Genomic DNA, 18,337 nt, shown 5'->3' on the forward strand with positions numbered 1-18,337 from the left:
TGTAAATAATTAATGTAGCATGCTGAAATTACAACGCTCTCATTCCAATATGGAATGTGTTGACAAATTTCTCCTGTCACCGCCAATCTTCCCCAGAGAGTCTTATTTATTGAACTGCATTATTTATTGCAAATAATTTTTCGGATGTAATCGATAACTTTGTATCTGTTGTAATCCCGTGTGTTGTGTTGAATGGGTGAATCCATCATTTGATGGGATTTTCCTTGCGTATTCACATAAAGAACATTCCCCGATTATTAACGTTCGGAATAATCATTCAGGGTATTAAATGAAATGACAAACTGGATAAGAAGATCATCAGAAGGTGCACTCGATCATCACAAACAGGTAACACAACAGAGTGCCAGGTGTCTCATGACAATGTACTAGTGTCGACAAATACATAAACAGAGATTATAATAAGATTTCATAAGTGAAACATCTGCTCCATCACTCAATGGGAGTTTTCGTAAAACGAAGTTCGAAAGGTTCACCTGGTATCATCACTTCCGGTTCCAGTCTCTGAGCTGTGGATGTGCGATTTTCACCTCTACCAACTTCCTCAAAGATAAGTTTCCCGGTCGTTTTTGTTGTTTGTTTTGGTGTATAACTAGTTTAACTAGCATAACTAGTATAACTAGACCCACTCCTCCCTCCGGGTCTGCAAAACAGGTGTTCACCACCATCTCTTATCTTCCCCCATCCAAAACCTTGATCTTTTCTACCCCCGTTAACCTACATCAAACCCACCTCCTTCAAATTCCGTGGTTTTTTACCTAAAATCCCTTGTAGTGTCCATCTTGTTTATCCCATGTACGTTTACCGGATTCGAACCATTAACCGATTCAAACGTTTACCGGATTCGAACCTTTAGCTTATTCAAATGTTTACCGGATTCGAACCTTCAGCTTATTCAAAGGTTTACCGAAACCGAACCTTTAACCGATTCAAACGTTTACCGGATTCGAACCTTTAACCGATTCAAACGTTTACCGGATTCGAACCTTGAATTGATTCGAATCTTCACCCGATTCGAACCTTTAACCGATTCAAACCTTTACCGGATTCGAACCTTTAACCGATTCAAACCTTTACCGGATTCGAACCTTTAACCGATTCAAACCTTTACCGGATTCGAACCTTTAACCGATTCCAACGTTTACCGGATTCGAACCTTTAACCGATTCAAACCTTTTCAGGATTCGAACCTTTAACCGATTCAAACCTTTACAGGATTCGAACCTTTAACCGATTCAAACCTTTACCGGATTCGAACCTTTAACCGATTCAAACGTTTCCCGGATTCGAACCTTTAACCGATTCAAACGTTTACCGGATTCGAACCTTTAACCGATTCAAACCTTTACCGGATTCGAACCTTTAACCGATTCAAACCTTTACCGGATTCGAACCTTTAACAGATTCACACCTTTAACCGATTCAAACGTTTACCGGATTCGAACCTTGAATCAATTCGAATCTTCACCCGATTCGAACCTTTAACCGATTCAAACGTTTACCGGATTCGAACCTTTAATTGATTCGAATCTTCACTCGATTTGAACCTTTAACCGATTCAAACCTTTAACTGATTCAAACGTTTACGGATTCGAACCTTTACCCCGTTCAAACGTGTACGGTATTCGAACCTTTAACCGATTCAAACGTTTACCGGATTCGAACCTTTAACCGATTCAAACGTTTACCGGATTCGAACCTTTAACCGATTCAAACGTTTACAGGAATTCGAACCTTTAGCTTATTCAAAGGTTTACCGAAATCGAACCTTTAACCGATTCAAACGTTTACCGGATTCGAACCTTTAGCTTATTCAAATGTTTACCGGATTCGAACCTTTAGCTTATTCAAAGGTTTACCGAAACCGAACCTTTAGCTTATTCAAATGTTTAGCGGATTCGAACCTTTAGCTTATTCAAACGTTTACCGGATTCGAACCTTCAGCTTATTCAAAGGTTTACCGAAACCGAACCTTTAACCGATTCAAACGTTTACCGGATTCGAACCTTTAACCGATTCAAACGTTTACCGGATTCGAACCTTTAACCGATTCAAACGTTTACCGGATTCGAACCTTTAACCGATTCAAACGTTTCCTGGATTCGAACCTTTAACCTCGCACCCAGCCCTCCCTCTCTCTTCCACAAATCTCCCGATATTCCTGTTTTCCACTGTGATTGTACTTCCCCCTCACCCCCTCTCGCTCCCATTATTTTATGTTCCATATGTTAGCTCTTACATGAGCCTCGACGTGGTATAAAATAAAACCGTCCGTGTCCCACACCCAGCGTCTCCACCATGTTTCGTCCGTGTCCGTCCACAACTCTTTCAGATATCTTGTTCACAAATAGATAAACAGACATGAAAACAAAACCTCCATCGACCTGGAACTCTGTGGTTCCTCTGAGGCCCTAAAACTGACGTCATCCTGCCGAACCACACGGATCTTCCCGATCGCACTCTCCACACACTCCTTCATTACCAGAGTGAAACAAACACGATCATTGTACATTTCTCATTAATAACTTGATAACTCCTTAACCCGGGTACGAGTACGGACATGTTACCTCTCCTGCTGATGAAGATTTTGAATCGCGTAAAAACTTCCGCGAACTGAGGTCATAGGGGGTGGAGCCTCGTTCAGTGACGTCATGAACAACGTGATGACGCAGCCTCGTAGCATGAACGTGTGAACTCCCGCACATTCGAGTCTCCCAGCAGGTCACGTGATTAATTTAATAACACAAGCTGGATTTTTCATCTTGTTTTTCACCTGAAGTTTATTTTCTTGTGAATGAATAACCGAATGAGGGAACATTCCGCGGGAGTTCAAACCCTTTCATGTGATGATAACGTTTATTTTAAACCCGTTATCTCTGATTATCCCGTTTAATAAACAAACTCGTTCTCATCTCGTTATCATTTATCAAAACAAACATCATTCCCGAATCCCGATCCACGGATTTCTCTGATCGATGTTCGAGACTTCGAGGGGGAGGAGAAGGCGGAGTGGAGGGGAGGAGGCGGAGGGGAGGAGGGAAGGAGGGCAGGAGGGGAGGAGGGAAGGAGGGCAGGAGGGAAGGAGGGCAGGAGGGGAGGAGGGAAGGAGGGCAGGAGGGGAGGAGGGGAGGAGGGAAGGAGGGCAGGAGGGGAGGAGGGAAGGAGGGCAGGAGGGGAGGAGGGGAGGAGGGCAGGAGGGGAGGAGGGGAGGAGGGCAGGAGGGGAGGAGGGAAGGAGGGCAGGAGGGGAGGAGGGAAGGAGGGCAGGAGGGGAGGAGTAGGAGGAAGATGTGGGAGAGGGAGGAGAAGGATGTGGGAGGGGGAGGAGAAGGATGTGGGAGGGGGAGGAGAAGGATGTGGGAGGGGGAGGAGAAGGATGTGGGAGGGGGAGGAGAAGGATGTGGGAGGGGGAGGAGAAGGATGTGGGAGGGGGAGGAGAAGGATGTGGGAGGGGGAGGAGAAGGATGTGGGAGGGGGAGGAAGAGGCTGTGGGAGGGGGAGGAAGAGGCTGTGGGAGGGGGAGGAAGAGGATGTGGGAGCTGGAGGAAGAGGATGTGGGAGGATGTGGGAGGGGGAGGAAGAGGATGTGGGAGGGGGAGGAAGAGGATGTGGGAGGGGGAGGAAGAGGATGTGGGAGTGGGAGGAAGAGGATGTGGGAGGAGGAGGAAGAGGATGTGGGAGGGGGAGGAAGAGGATGTGGGAGGGGGAGGAAGAGGATGTGGGAGGGGGAGGAAGAGGATGTGGGAGGGGGAGGAGGAGGATGTGGGAGGGGGAGGAAGAAGATGTGGGATGTGGGAGGGGGAGGAAGAGGATGTGGGAGGGGAGGAGGAGGATGTGGGAGGAGAAGGATGTGGGAGGGGGAGGAGGAGGATGTGGGAGGGGGAGGAGGAGGATGTGGGAGGGGGAGGAAGAGGATGTGGGAGGAGATGGATGTGGGAGGGGGAGGAGGAGGATGTGGGAGGGGGAGGAGGAGGATGTGTGGGGGAGGAAGAGGATGTGGGAGTGGGAGGAAGAGGATGTGGGAGGGGGAGGAGGAGGATGTGGGAGGGGGAGGAAGAGGATGTGGGATGTGGGAGGGGGAGGAAGAGGATGTGGGAGGGGGAGGAGGAGGATGTGGGAGGGGGAGGAGAAGGATGTGGGAGGGGGAGGAGGAGGATGTGGGAGGGGGAGGAGGAGGATGTGGGAGGGGGAGGAGGGGGAGGAAGAGGATGTGGGAGGGGGAGGAAGAGGATGTGGGAGGGGGAGGAAGAGGATGTGGGAGGAGGAGGAAGAGGATGTGGGAGGGGGAGGAGGAGGATGTGGGAGGGGGAGGAAGAGGATGTGGGATGTGGGAGGGGGAGGAAGAGGATGTGGGAGGGGGAGGAAGAGGATGTGGGAGGGGGAGGGGAGGATGTGGGAGGGGGAGGGGGTGGATGTGGGAGGGGGAGGGGGAGGATGAGGGAGGGGGAGGAGGAGGATGTGGGAGGGGGAGGAGGAGGATGTGGGAGGGGGAGGAGGAGGATGTGGGAGGGGGAGGAGGAGGATGTGGGAGGGGGAGGAGGAGGATGTGGGAGGGGGAGGAGGAGGATGTGTGAGGGGAGGAGGAGGATGTGGGAGGGGGAGGAGGAGGATGTAGGAAGGGGAGGAGGATGATGTGGGAGGGGGAGGAGGAGGATGTGGGAGGGGGAGGAGGAGGCTGTGGGAGGGGGAGGAGGAGGCTGTGGGAGGGGGAGGAGGAGGATGTGGGGGGGGGAGGAGGAGGATGTGGGAGGGGCGGAGGAGGATGTGGGAGTGGCGGAGGAGGAGGTGGGGGGAAGAGGAGGAGGAGGTGGGAGGAAGACGAAGAAGAGGAGGCGGTGGAGGAAAGAGGAGGAAGACATGGGAGGGGAGGAGGGATACGTGGGAGGGGGAGGCAGGGACGTGGGAGGGGGAGGAGGGGGAGGAGGGGGACGTGGGAGGGGAGGAGGGGGAGGGGGGAGGAGGGGGACGTGGGAGGGGGAGGAGGGGGACGTGGGAGGGGAGGAGGGGACGTGGGAGGGGGAGGAGGGGGACGTGGGAGGGGGAGGAGGAGTGTGGGGGGAAGAGGAGGAGGCAGTGGGAGGAAGACGAGGAGGCAGTGGGAGGAAGACGAGGAGGAGGAGGAGGCGGGGGCGAAAGGAGGCGGAGGAGGAAGGGAGGAGGAGGCGGCGGAGGGGACGACCGCACCAGGCGCACAGTGGATTGGGCCTCAAATTACACCCTCAAAAAACCGTTTTCATGCTCCTGAAGGAGCTGCGCTCCAACGCGAGTCGAAAGAATTGACGCGACCAAAGACGGAATTCGTCCGAGTTGCTTTATTGAAACAAAACAGCTCAAGTATTCTCACAAGCCCGTTTATCGGGCAGCAATATATATACACATTTATGCCGGGGCGTTTGCCCGGGAAAACCGAGACCGGGCATGCCCGGGTGTCAAGGGCGAGTCCTGGAAAGGCGAGTCTGGACATGCCGGGGCGTCCTGGACGCGGCCTGGCAAGTCGAGGCTGGGCGTGCCCGAGCGCTCTGGGCGAGCCCTGGAAAGGCGAGAGCGGGCATGCCCGGACGCTCTGGGCGAGCCCTGGAAAGGCGAGTCTGGACATGCCCGGGCGTCCTGGACGCGGCCTGGCAATTCGAGGCTGGGCGTGCCCGGGCGCTCTGGGTGAGCCCTGGAAAGGCGAGAGCGGGCATGCCCGGGAAAGACAAGACCGGGCGTGCCCGGGAGGTTCGGGCGTGCCCGGGAACAGCGAGTCAGGGCATGCCCAGGAGAGGCGCGTCTGGGCCCGTCCGGACGAGCCCGGCATGGCGATCGCGCCCTGGCCGCGTCCTGGCAGGTGCAAGGAGATTGTGTACATTCCGCGGGAACCACTACACACGCCCCTCCAGAATCGACCTGCACCGGCAGGGTCAATTTAAGGGGGGTCCGGATGACCCGGCCGAAGCGACCCCTGGAGGGTCGTGGGGGGGGGGTCCGATCCGGTGGTTGGTGGTCGAGCGGGGGGAACTGTGGACGGGGGGCGGCCTCGCCGCGGAGGAAGGGCCAACCGTGGTGGTCGGTCGACGTCCACGTGCACCGGTTTCAGGCAGTCCACAGAGATCCGGTCCGACCGGCCGCCGACGTCTATGACGAAGGACTTGTCGCCCCGTCGCAGGACCCGGAAGGGCCCGTCGTACGGCGGCTGGAGTGCCCCCCGGTGCGCGTCATGATGCACAAAGACGTACTCCGCTGTGCGAAGCGCCGGGGGGATGCAGGACTGGGGGCCACCGTGGCGGGACGTTGGCATGGGGGCAAATCGTCGGGCGGCCTCCTGGAGGTCTGAGCGCTGGTGTGCGGCAGACCAGGGACTGGTAGCGTCGGGCACGAACTCGCCCGGGACGCAGAGCGGCTGGCCGTAGACGAGCTCGGTGGCGGACGCCCGGAGGTCCTCCTTGGGGGCCGTGCGGAGGCCCAAAAGGACCCACGGCAGCCGGTCGGTCCAACCATCGTCCTGAAGGCCGACCATGAGTGCGGCCTTCATGGAGCGGTGAAACCGCTCGCACAACCCGTTGGCTTGGGGGTGGTAGGCTGTGGTGCGGTGCAGCGTGACTCCCAACGAGCGGGCGACCGCGCCCCAAAGTTCGGACGTGAACTGTGGGCCGCGGTCGGACGAGATGTCCTCCGGTGCGCCGAAGCGCGCGACCCAGTTGGCGATGAACGCCTGCGCCACGTCGGCGGTGGTGGTGGAGGTGAGGGGCACGGCCTCCGGTCACCTGGTGGTCCTGTCCACCATGGTGAGCAGGTGGGTGAACCCCCGCGATGGGGGCAGGGGACCCACCAGGTCCACGTGGACGTGGTCGAAACGCCGTGCAGGCACGGTGAAAGGTGCTAGCGGGGCCTGGGTGTGGCGGTGGTCCTTGGCCTGCTGGCAGGCCGTGCAGGCATTGGCCCAGTCGCAGACGTTCCGTCGAAGGCCGTGCCAGACGAAACGCGCCGACACCAGCTTCTGAGAAGCTTTCCGGCCCGGGTGAGAAAGGCCGTGGATGGAGGCGAAGATGCGGCGCTGCCAGGAAACGGGCATGATGGGGCGAGGCTGGCCCTGGGAGACGTCGCAGAGCAGGACAGTGCCCGCGAAGGGGATGTCAGCCAGGCGGAGGCCCGTGTCCGCCGCCCGGAGGGCCTGCACCAAGGTGTCGGTGGTCTGGTCGGCCGCCAAGAGCGCGAAGTCCACGCCGAGGTGGACCACGGCTCCATGACTTTGGCCATTGCGTAGACCAACGGCTTGTGGTCGATGAAAGCCGTGAACGGGCAGCCCTCCAGGATGTGTCGGAAATGGCGAACGGCCAGGAATAGACCGAGCAGCTCGCGGTCGAACGTGCTGTATATTAACTCGTTCGGCCGGAGCTGCCGGCTGAAAAAAGCGAGTGGCTGCCAAACCCCGGCCACCCATTGTTCATGGACGGCGCCCACTGCGTAGTTGGAGGCGTCCGTAGTGAGGGTGATGGGCGCATTGAGCACCGGGTGAGCCAGCAGCGTTGCGTCGGCGAGGGCCCGTTTTGCGCTCACGAAGGCCGCGTCCATGGCGGCAGACCAAACGATGACATGCTTGGCCGGCTTGCCCCGGAGGGCCACGTAAAGCGGCCGCATGAGCTGAGCAGCGTGGGGCACGAATCGGTGATAAAAATTCACCATGCCGAGGAACTCTTGTAGGGCCTTGATGGAACGGGGACGCGGAAACGTGGTGATGGCCTCGACCTTGGTCGGCAGCGGCACGGCCCCGGTCTTGGTGATGCGGTGGCCCAAAAAGTCAACGGTCGTCGTGCCGAAGTGGCATTTGGCCGGGTTGACAATTAAGCCGTGCTAGCTGAGGCGACCGAACAGTGTTCGGAGGTGGAGGAGGTGCTCGGCGCGGGACGTGCTGGCGACGAGGATGTCGTCCAGAGAGACGAAAAGAAATGGCAGGTCGCGCAGCACGCCGTCCATTAAGCGCTGGAACGCCTGGGCCGCGTTCTTGAGGCCAAACGGCATCCTCAAAAATTCGAACAGGCCAAACGGCGTGATGACGGCCGTCTTCGGGACGTCGGCCACCCGGACAGGTACCTGGTGGTATCCCTGTATCAGGTCAATTTTGGAAAATATGACCCATCCCGCCAAATGGGCGGAAAAGTCCTGGATGTGCGGGATCGGGTACCTGTCGGGGGTGGTAGCGTCGTTGAGGTGGCGGTAGTCGCCACATGGGCACCATCCGCCCCCCGGCTTTGGCACGATGTGCAGTGGTGAGTCCCACGCGCTATTGGAGCGCCGCACGATGCCGAGGTGCTCCAACGCATCGAACTCGGCCTTTGCCACGGCGAGCTTGGCTGGGTCGAGGCGGCGGGCCCTGGCATAGACCGGCGGGCCCGTAGTGGGTATGTGGTGCTTGATCCCATGCCGCACTGCGACGGCCGAAAACGTCGGCCGCGTGAGGGCCGGGAATTCCACGAGCAGGCGAGCGAACTCATTCGCCATCGGGAGGGCGCACGCCAGTTCAGTCGGCGCGGAGCTGCTCATCGTGCACGCCAGGGAGCTGAAGTTCTCAGCGTTGACAAGGCGACGACATTTGACGTCGACCAGCAGCCCATGCGCGCAGAGGAAGTCGGCGCCCAGCAAAGCCATGGGGACGCAGGCGGTCACAAAGGTCCACTGAAAGCGCTGGTTGCCGAAGCAGAGGGTGACGTCGCGTGGGCCGAAAGTGTGTATGGCCGAGCCATTAGCAGTGACCAAAGAGGGGCTGCAAACGGCGTCCCGCCTGTCCTGCTCGGAGGCGGGTATGATGCTCAGTTGGGCGCCAGTGTCACAAAGGAAACGCGAATTCGGGTTTGTCCCGAATAAAAAGCAAGTTGCCCGAGTGGCCGGCGCCCATGGCTGGGAATGAACGCCGGCCCGGCCGTTTCCCGACTTGCCAAAAGTGCACGGGGGTCGGCACATCCGAGCCTTGTGTCCGAACCTGGCATGGTAATAACACCACGCCTGGTCAGGTGGAGGCCCTGGCCGTCGTGTCGGAAGCGGTCAGCGCGGCGTGGCGGCCGCCAGTTGCACCGGCAGTTCGGCCTCCAACCGCGCAGGGTGCTCGGGCGTCGTGGGCGTCGCCTCGGATGGCGGCAGGCTCCAGGTAGCCGCGCCGATGTGTTGGCCCGCCGAGGAGATCTTATCGGCTTCCCTGGCGAGGGCGCGGGGATCGGTGATCGACGTGCCAGCCAGGGCGAGGCATACCGGGTGAGGCAGCTGGCGAAGGAACAGCTCGCGGAACAGAAAATCCGGAGAGTGCTCACCGAGCAATGAGAGCATATAGTCCATGCGCTCGGACGGGCGCGTGTCACCGAGCTCGGGCAGGTCGAGCAGGCGCCGTGCGCGTGCCACCGGTGAGAGGGCGAAAGCGTCGAGGAGGAGCGTCTTCAGCGCGCCATACATGTCGGCAGCCGGTGGGTGCTCGAGGAGGCTCAGGGCGCGGGCCGCGGTGGCGGAACCGAGCGCTGCCACGACGTGGTGGAAGCGGATGTCGTCCGCGGTGATGCCTTGCAGGGCGAACTGGGAGTCCGCCTGGGCGAACCAAACAGCTGCGTGAGCCTCCCAGAAGGTAGGCAGTTTAAGAGTCACTGCCATGTCCATGTCGGTAGGTCACCAGTGAAGGAGCTGCGCTCCAACGTCTAAAGAATTGACGCGACCAAAGACGGAATTCGTCCGAGTTGCTTCATTGAAACAAAACAGCTCAGGTATTCTCACAAGCCCGTTTATCAGGCAGCAATATATATACACATTTATGCCGGGGCGTTTGCCCGGGAAAACCGAGACCGGGCATGCCCGGGTGTCAAGGGCGAGTCCTGGAAAGGCGAGTCTGGACATGCCCGGACGTCCTGGACGTGGCCTGGCAAGTCGAGGCTGGGCGTGCCCGAGCGCTCTGGGCGAGCCCTGGAAAGGCGAGAGCGGGCATGCCCGGACGCTCTGGGCGAGCCCTGGAAAGGCGAGTCTGGACATGCCCGGCGTCCTGGATGCGGCCTGGCAAGTCGAGGCTGGGCGTGCCCGGGCGCTCTGGGCGAGCCCTGGAAAGGCGAGAGCGGGCATGCCCGGGAAAGACGAGACCGGGCGTGCCCGGGAGGTTCGGGCGTGCCCGGGAACAGCGAGTCCGGGCATGCCCAGGAGAGGCGCGTCTGGGCCCGTCCGGACGAGCCCGGCATGGCGATCGCGCCCTGGCCGCGTCCTGGCAGGTGCAAGGCGATTGTGTACATTCAGCGGGAACCGCTACACTCCATTTGTTTGTATTGTTTTTAAATTGTAATACAACGAACTCATGAGATCAGGAAAAGCAACTTTCAGAAACACGTTTTACAGTTTAAACTCCGTGCTTCGTGTAAATGTGTCAGGTCGACGGTTACAAACTCCTTTACATCCAGATTCACTTTTTTCCGAATTCCTATTTCCATCACCTTGCACAGATGTCCGTGAAGTTAACACCATTTACCCTTTACCCGTTATCAATTACCCTTTACCCTTTACCCGTTACCCTTTACCCTTTACCCTTTACCTCTTACCCTTTACCCCTTACCCGTTACCCTTTACCCTTTACCCTTTACTCTTTACCCCTTACCATTTACCCTTTACCTGTTACCCTTTACCCTTTACCCCTTACCCTTTACCCTTTACCCTTTACCCTTTACCCTTTACCCCTTACCCTTTACCCCTTACCCTTTACCCTTTACCCTTTACCCCCTACCCTTTACCCTCTACCCTTTACCCTCTACCCTTTACCCTCTACCCTCTACCCTCTACCCTTTACCCTTTACCCCCTACCCTTTACCCTATACCCTTTACCCTTTACCAGATTCAAAGTTAGGTTTGTACCATTACAAATATGGGGGGTGTTGTGGATTTCTTTGTGCAAAAGGCAGCTGCGAATGTGTAAATAGGGTAAATTATGGACGATGGTAATCCGATAATGGTTCGAATCGTGTAATTGATTGAATCGGGTAAACGTTTGTAGCAGTTAAAGGTTCGAATCCGGTAAACGTTTGAATCGGTCAATGGTTCGAATCCGGTGAACGTTTGAATCAGTTAATGGTTCGAATCCGGTAAACATTTGAATTTGTTAATGGTTTGAATCCGGTAAACGTTTGAATCAGTTAAAGATTCAAATCCGGAAAACGTTGGAATTGGTTAATGGTTCGAATCCAGTGAACATTTGAATTGGTTAATGGTTCGAATCCGGTAAACATTTCAATTGGTTAATGGTTCGAATCCGGTAAACGTTTGAATCAGTTAATGGTTCGAATCCGGTAAACGTTTGAATTGGTTAATGGTTCGAATCCGGTAAACGTTTGAATTGGTCGATGGTTCGAATCCGGTAAACATTTGAATTGGTTAATGGTTCGAATCCGGTAAACATTTGAATTGGTTAAAGGTTCGAATCTGGTAAACGTTTGAATCAGTTAAAGGTTCGAATCCGGCAAACATTTCAATCGGTTAAAGGTTCGATTCTGGTGAACGTTTGAATCAGTTGAAGGTTTGAATCCTGTAAACATTTGAATCAGTTAAAGGTTCGATTCTGGTAAACGTTTGAATCAGTTAAAGGTTCGATTCTGGTAAACCTTATGAATCAGTTAAAGGTTCGAATCTGGTAAACGTTTGAATCAGTTAAAGGTTCGAATCCGGTAAACGTTTGAATTGGTTAATGGTTCGAATCCGGTAAACATTTGAATTGGTTAATGGTTCGAATCCGGTAAACGTTTGAATTGGTCGATGGTTCGAATCCGGTAAACATTTGAATTGGTTAATGGTTCGAATCCGGTAAACATTTGAATTGGTTAAAGGTTCGAATCTGGTAAACGTTTGAATCAGTTAAAGGTTCGAATCCGGCAAACATTTCAATCGGTTAAAGGTTCGATTCTGGTGAACGTTTGAATCAGTTGAAGGTTTGAATCCTGTAAACATTTGAATCAGTTAAAGGTTCGATTCTGGTAAACGTTTGAATCAGTTAAAGGTTCGATTCTGGTAAACCTTATGAATCAGTTAAAGGTTCGAATCTGGTAAACGTTTGAATCAGTTAAAGGTTCGAATCCGGTAAACGTTTGAATTGGTTAATGGTTCGAATCCGGTAAACATTTGAATTGGTTAATGGTTCGAATCCGGTAAACGTTTGAATCAGTTATAGGTTCGAATCCGTTAAACATTTGAATCAGTTAATGGTTCGAATCCGGTAAACATTTGAAACAGTTAATGGTTCGAATCCGGTAAACGTTTGAATCAGTTAAAGATTCAAATCCGGTAAACGTTTGAATTGGTTAATGGTTCGTATCCGGTAAACATTTGAATTGGGTAATAGTTTGAATCCGGTAAACGTTTGAATCAGTTAAAGATTCAAATCCGGTAAACGTTTGAATTGGTTAATGGTTCGAATCCGGTAAACATTTGAATTGGTTAAAGATTCAAATCCGGTAAACGTTTGAATTGGTTAATGGTTCGAATCCGGTAAACATTTGAATTGGTTAATGGTTCGAATCCGGTAAACATTTCAATTGGTTAATGGTTCGAATCCGGTAAACATTTGAATTGGTTAATGGTTCGAATCCGGTAAACATTTCAATTGGTTAATGGTTCGAATCCGGTAAACGCTTGAATCAGTTAATGGTTCGAATCCGGTAAACGTTTGAATTGGTCAATGGTTCGAATCCGGTAAACGTTTGAATTGGTTAATGGTTCGAATCCGGTACACATTTGAATTGGTTAAAGGTTCGAATCCGGTAAACGTTTGAATCAGTTAAAGCTTCGAATCTGGTAAACGTTTGAATCAGTTAAAGATTCAAATCCGGTAAACGTTTGAATTGGTTAATAGTTCGAATCCGGTAAACATTTGAATTGGTTAATGGTTTGAATCCGGTAAACGTTTGAATTGGTTAAAGATTCAAATCCGGTAAACGTTTGAATAGGTTAATGGTTCGAATCCGGTAAACATTTGAATTGGCTAATGGTTCGAATCCGGTAAACATTTCAATTGGTTAATGGTTCGAATCCGGTAAACGTTTGAATCAGTTGAAGGTTTGAATCCAGTAAACATTTGAATCAGTTAAAGGTTCGATTCTGGTAAACGTTTGAATCAGTTAAAGGTTCGAATCTGGTAAACGTTTGAATCAGTTAAAGGTTCGAATCCGGTAAACATTTGAATTGGTTAACAGTTCGAATCCGGTAAACATTTGAATTGGTTAATGGTTCGAATCCGGTAAACGTTTGAATCCGTTAAAGGTTCGAATCCGGTAAACATTTGAAATCGTTAATGGTTCGAATCCGGTAAACGTTTGAATCAGTTGAAGGTTCGAATCCGGTAAACGTTTGAATCAGTTAAAGGTTCGAATCCGGTAAACATTTGAATCAGTTAAAGGTTCGAATCCGTTAAACATTTGAATCAGTTAATGGTTCGAATCCGGTAAACATTTGAATTGGTTCATGGTTCGAATCCGGTAAACATTTGAATTGGTTAATGGTTCGAATCCGGGAAACGTTTGAATCCGTTAAAGGTTCGAATCCGGTAAACATTTGAAATCGTTAATGGTTCGAATCCGGTAAACGTTTGAATCAGTTAAAGGTTCGATTCTGGTAAACGTTTGAATCGGTTAATGGTTCGAATCCGGTAAACGTTTGAATCAGTTAAAGGTTCGATTCTGGTGAACGTTTGAATCAGTTGAAGGTTTGAATCCTGTAAACATTTGAATCAGTTCAAGGTTCGATTCTGGTAAACGTTTGAATCAGTTAAAGGTTCGATTCTGGTGAACGTTTGAATCAGTTGAAGGTTTGAATCCTGTAAACATTTGAATCAGTTAAAGGTTCGATTCTGGTAAACGTTTGAATCAGTTAAAGGTTCGAATCTGGTAAACATTTGAATCAATTAAAGGTTCGAATCCGGTAAACGTTTGAATTGGTTAATGGTTCGAATCCGGTAAACATTTGAATTGGTTAATGGTTCGAATCCGGTAAACATTTGAATTGGTTAATGGTTCGAATCCGGTAAACGTTTGAATCCGTTAAAGGTTCGAATCCGGTAAACATTTGAAATCGTTAATGGTTCGAATCCGGTAAACGTTTGAATCAGTTATAGGTTCGAATCCGTTAAACATTTGAATCAGTTAATGGTTCGAATCCGTTAAACATTTGAAACAGTTAATGGTTCGAATCCGGTAAACGTTTGAATCAGTTAAAGATTCAAATCCGGTAAACGTTTGAATTGGTTAATGGTTCGAATCCGGTAAACATTTGAATTGGTTAATAGTTTGAATCCGGTAAACGTTTGAATCAGTTAAAGATTCAAATCCGGTAAACGTTTGAATTGGTTAATGGTTCGAATCCGGTAAACATTTGAATTGGTTAAAGATTCAAATCCGGTAAACGTTTGAATTGGTTAATGGTTCGAATCCGGTAAACATTTGAATTGGTTAATGGTTCGAATCCGGTAAACATTTCAATTGGTTAATGGTTCGAATCCGGTAAACATTTGAATTGGTTAATGGTTCGAATCCGGTAAACATTTCAATTGGTTAATGGTTCGAATCCGGTAAACGCTTGAATCAGTTAATGGTTCGAATCCAGTAAACGTTTGAATTGGTTAATGGTTCGAATCCGGTAAACGTTTGAATCAGTTAAAGCTTCGAATCTGGTAAACGTTTGAATCAGTTAAAGGTTCGAATCCGGTAAACGTTTGAATCAGTTAAAGATTCAAATCCGGTAAACGTTTGAATTGGTTAATGGTTCGAATCCGGTAAACATTTGAATTGGTTAATGGTTTGAATCCGGTAAACGTTTGAATTGGTTAAAGATTCAAATCCGGTAAACGTTTGAATAGGTTAATGTTTCGAATCCGGTAAACATTTGAATTGGCTAATGGTTCGAATCCGGTAAACATTTCAATTGGTTAATGGTTCGAATCCGGTAAACGTTTGAATCAGTTAAAGGTTTGAATCCGGTAAACATTTGAATCAGTTAAAGGTTCGATTCTGGTAAACGTTTGAATCAGTTAAAGGTTCGAATCTGGTAAACGTTTGAATGAGTTAAAGGTTCGAATCCCGTAAACGTTTGAATCAGTTAAAGGTTCGATTCTGGTAAACGTTTGAATCAGTTAAAGGTTCGAATCTGGTAAACGTTTGAATCAGTTAAAGGTTCGAATCCGGTAAACATTTGAATTGGTTAACAGTTCGAATCCGGTAAACATTTGAATTGGTTAATGGTTCGAATCCGGTAAACGTTTGAATCCGTTAAAGGTTCGAATCCGGTAAACATTTGAAATCGTTAATGGTTCGAATCCGGTAAACGTTTGAATCAGTTGAAGGTTCGAATCCGGTAAACGTTTGAATCAGTTAAAAGTTCGAATCCGGTAAACATTTGAATCAGTTAATGGTTCGAATCCGGTAAATATTTGAATTGGTTAATGGTTCGAATCCGGTAAACGTTTGAATCCGTTAAAGGTTCGAATCCGGTAAACATTTGAAATCGTTAATGGTTCGAATCCGGTAAACATTTGAATCAGTTAAAGGTTCGATTCTGGTAAACGTTTGAATCAGTTATAGGTTCGAATCCGGTAAACATTTGAATCAGTTAAAGGTTCGAATCCGTTAAACATTTGAATCAGTTAATGGTTCGAATCCGGTAAACATTTGAATCAGTTAAAGGTTCGAATCCGGTAATCGTTTGAATCAGTTAATGGTTCGAATCCGGTAAACGTTTGAATCAGTTAAAGATTCAAATCCGGTAAACGTTTGAATTGGTTAATGGTTCGAATCCGGTAAACATTTGAATTGGTTCATGGTTTGAATCCGGTAAACGTTTGAATCGGTTAAAGATTAAAATCCGGTAAACGTTTCAATTGGTTAATGGTTCGAATCCGGTAAACATTTGAATTGGTTAAAGATTCAAATCCGGTAAACGTTTCAATTGGTTAATGGTTCGAATCCGGTAAACATTTCAATTGGTTAATGGTTCGAATCGGGTAAACGTTTGAATCAGTTAAAGATTCAAATCCGGTAAACGTTTGAATTGGTTAATGGTTCGAATCTGGTAAACATTTGAATTGGTTAAAGATTCAAATCCAGTAAACGTTTGAATTGGTTAATGGTTCGAATCCGGTAAACGTTTGAATCAGTTAATGGTTCGAATCCGGTAAACATTTGAATTGGTTCATGGTTTGAATGCGGTAAACGTTTGAATCAGTTAAAGATTAAAATCCGGTAAACGTTTGAATTGGTTAATGGTTCGAATCCGGTAAACGTTTGAATTGGTTAATGGTTCGAATCCGGTAAACGTTTGAATTGGTTAATGGTTCGAATCCGGTAAACGTTTGAATCAGTTAAAGATTAAAATCCGGTAAACGTTTGAATTGGTTAATGGTTCGAATCCGGTAAACATTTGAATTGGTTAAAGATTCAAATCCGGTAAACGTTTGAATTGGTTAATGGTTCGAATCCGGTAAACATTTGAATTGGTTAATGGTTCGAATCCAGTAAACATTTGAATTGGTTAAAGGTTCGAATCTGGTAAACGTTTGAATCAGTTAAAGGTTCGAATCCGGCAAACATTTGAATCGGTTAATGGTTCGAATCTGGTAAACGTTTGAATCAGTTAAAGGTTCGAATCCAGTAAACGTTTGAATCAGTTAAAGGTTCGAATCTGGTAAACGTTTGAATCAGTTAAAGATTCAAATCCGGTAAACGTTTGAATCAGTTAAAGGTTCGATTCTGGTAAACGTTTGAATCAGTTAAAGATTCAAATCCGGTAAACGTTTGAATCAGTTAAAGGTTCGAATCTGGTAAACGTTTGAATCAGTTAAACGTTCGAATCCGGTAAACATTTGAATTGGTTAACGGTTCGAATCCGGTAAACATTTGAATTCGTTAACGGTTCGAATCCGGTAAACGTTTGAATCGGTTAAAGGTTCGAATCCGGTAAACGTTTGAATCGGTTAAAGGTTCGAATCCGGTAAACGTTTGAATCGGTTAAAGGTTCGAATCCGGTAAACGTTTGAATCGGTTAAAGGTTCGAATCCGGTAAACGTTTGAATCAGTTAAAGGTTCGAATCCGGTAAACTTTTGAATCAGTTAAAGGTTCGATTCTGGTAAACGTTTGAATCAGTTAAAGATTCAAATCCGGTAAACATTTGAATTGGTTAATGGTTTGAATCCAGTTAACGTTTGAATCCGATAAAGGTTCGAATCCGGTAAACGCTTGAATCAGTTAAAGGTTCGATTCTGGTAAACATTTGAATCAGTTAAAGGTTCGAATCCGGTAAACGTTTGAATCAATTAAAGGTTCGAATCCGGTAAACATTTGAATCAGTTAAAGGTTCGAATCCGGTCAACATTTGAATCGGTTAATGGTTCGAATCCGTTAAACATTTGAATCAGTTAATGGTTCGAATCCGGTAAACATTTGAATCAGTTAAAGGTTCGAATCCGGTAAACATTTGAATCAGTTAATGGTTCGAATCCGTTAAACATTTGAATCAGTTAATGGTTCGAATCCGGTAAACGTTTGAATCAGTTAAAGGTTCTATTCTGGTTAACGTTTGAATCAGTTAAAGGTTCGAATCCGGTAAACATTTGAATCGGTTAATGGTTCGAATCCTGTAAACGTTTGGATCAGCTAAAGGTTCGAATCTGGTAAACGTTTGAATCGGGCAATGGTTCGAATCCGGTAAACATTTGAATCGGTCAATGGTTCGAATCCGGTAAACGCATGAATCGGTCAATGGTTCGAATCCTGGAAACGTTCGAATCCGGTAAACGTTGGAATCGGTTAATGGTTCGAATCCGGTAAACATTTGAATCAGTTAATTGTTCGAATCCGGTCAACATTTGAATCAGTTAAAGGTTCGAATCTGGTAAACGTTTGAATCAGTTGAAGGTTCGAATCCGGTAAACATTTGAATCAGTTAAAGGTTCGAATCCGGTAAACATTTGAATCAGTTAAAGGTTCGAATCCGTTAAACATTTGAATCAGTTAATGGTTCGAATCCGGTAAACATTTGAATCAGTTAATTGTTCGAATCCGGTCAACATTTGAATCAGTTAAAGGTTCGAATCCGTTAAACATTTGAATCAGTTAATGGTTCGAATCCGTTAAACATTTGAATCAGTTAATGGTTCGAATCCGGTAAACATTTGAATCAGTTAATGGTTCGAATCCGTTAAACATTTGAATCAGTTAATGGTTCGAATCCGGTAAACATTTGAATCAGTTAATGGTTCGAATCCGGTAAACATTTGAATCAGTTGAAGGTTCGAAACCGGTAAACATTTGAATCAGTTGAAGGTTCGAAACCGGTAAACATTTGAATCAGT

The 18,337-nt window shown here is 49.0% G+C and overlaps 1 protein-coding gene across 4 annotated transcripts in view; it reads right to left on the reverse strand.

Moving 5' to 3' along the window:
- Positions 1 to 2,682, reverse strand: part of LOC137418437 (E3 ubiquitin/ISG15 ligase TRIM25-like) — a 32,498-nt gene extending 29,816 nt beyond the window's left edge. For all 4 annotated transcript variants that reach the window (XR_013621604.1, XR_013621603.1, XM_078769051.1 and 1 more), the window contains exon 1: positions 2,586 to 2,682. The gene's annotated coding sequence lies outside the window, so the exon portion shown is untranslated. The remainder of the gene's footprint in view (positions 1 to 2,585) is intronic.
- Between the last annotated feature and the right edge of the window lie 15,655 nt (positions 2,683 to 18,337).

Source organism: Myxine glutinosa, unplaced genomic scaffold (assembly GCF_964187855.1).
Source record: "Myxine glutinosa unplaced genomic scaffold, kmMyxGlut1.1 SCAFFOLD_1018, whole genome shotgun sequence".
Classification (NCBI taxonomy): Eukaryota; Metazoa; Chordata; class Myxini; order Myxiniformes; family Myxinidae; genus Myxine; species Myxine glutinosa.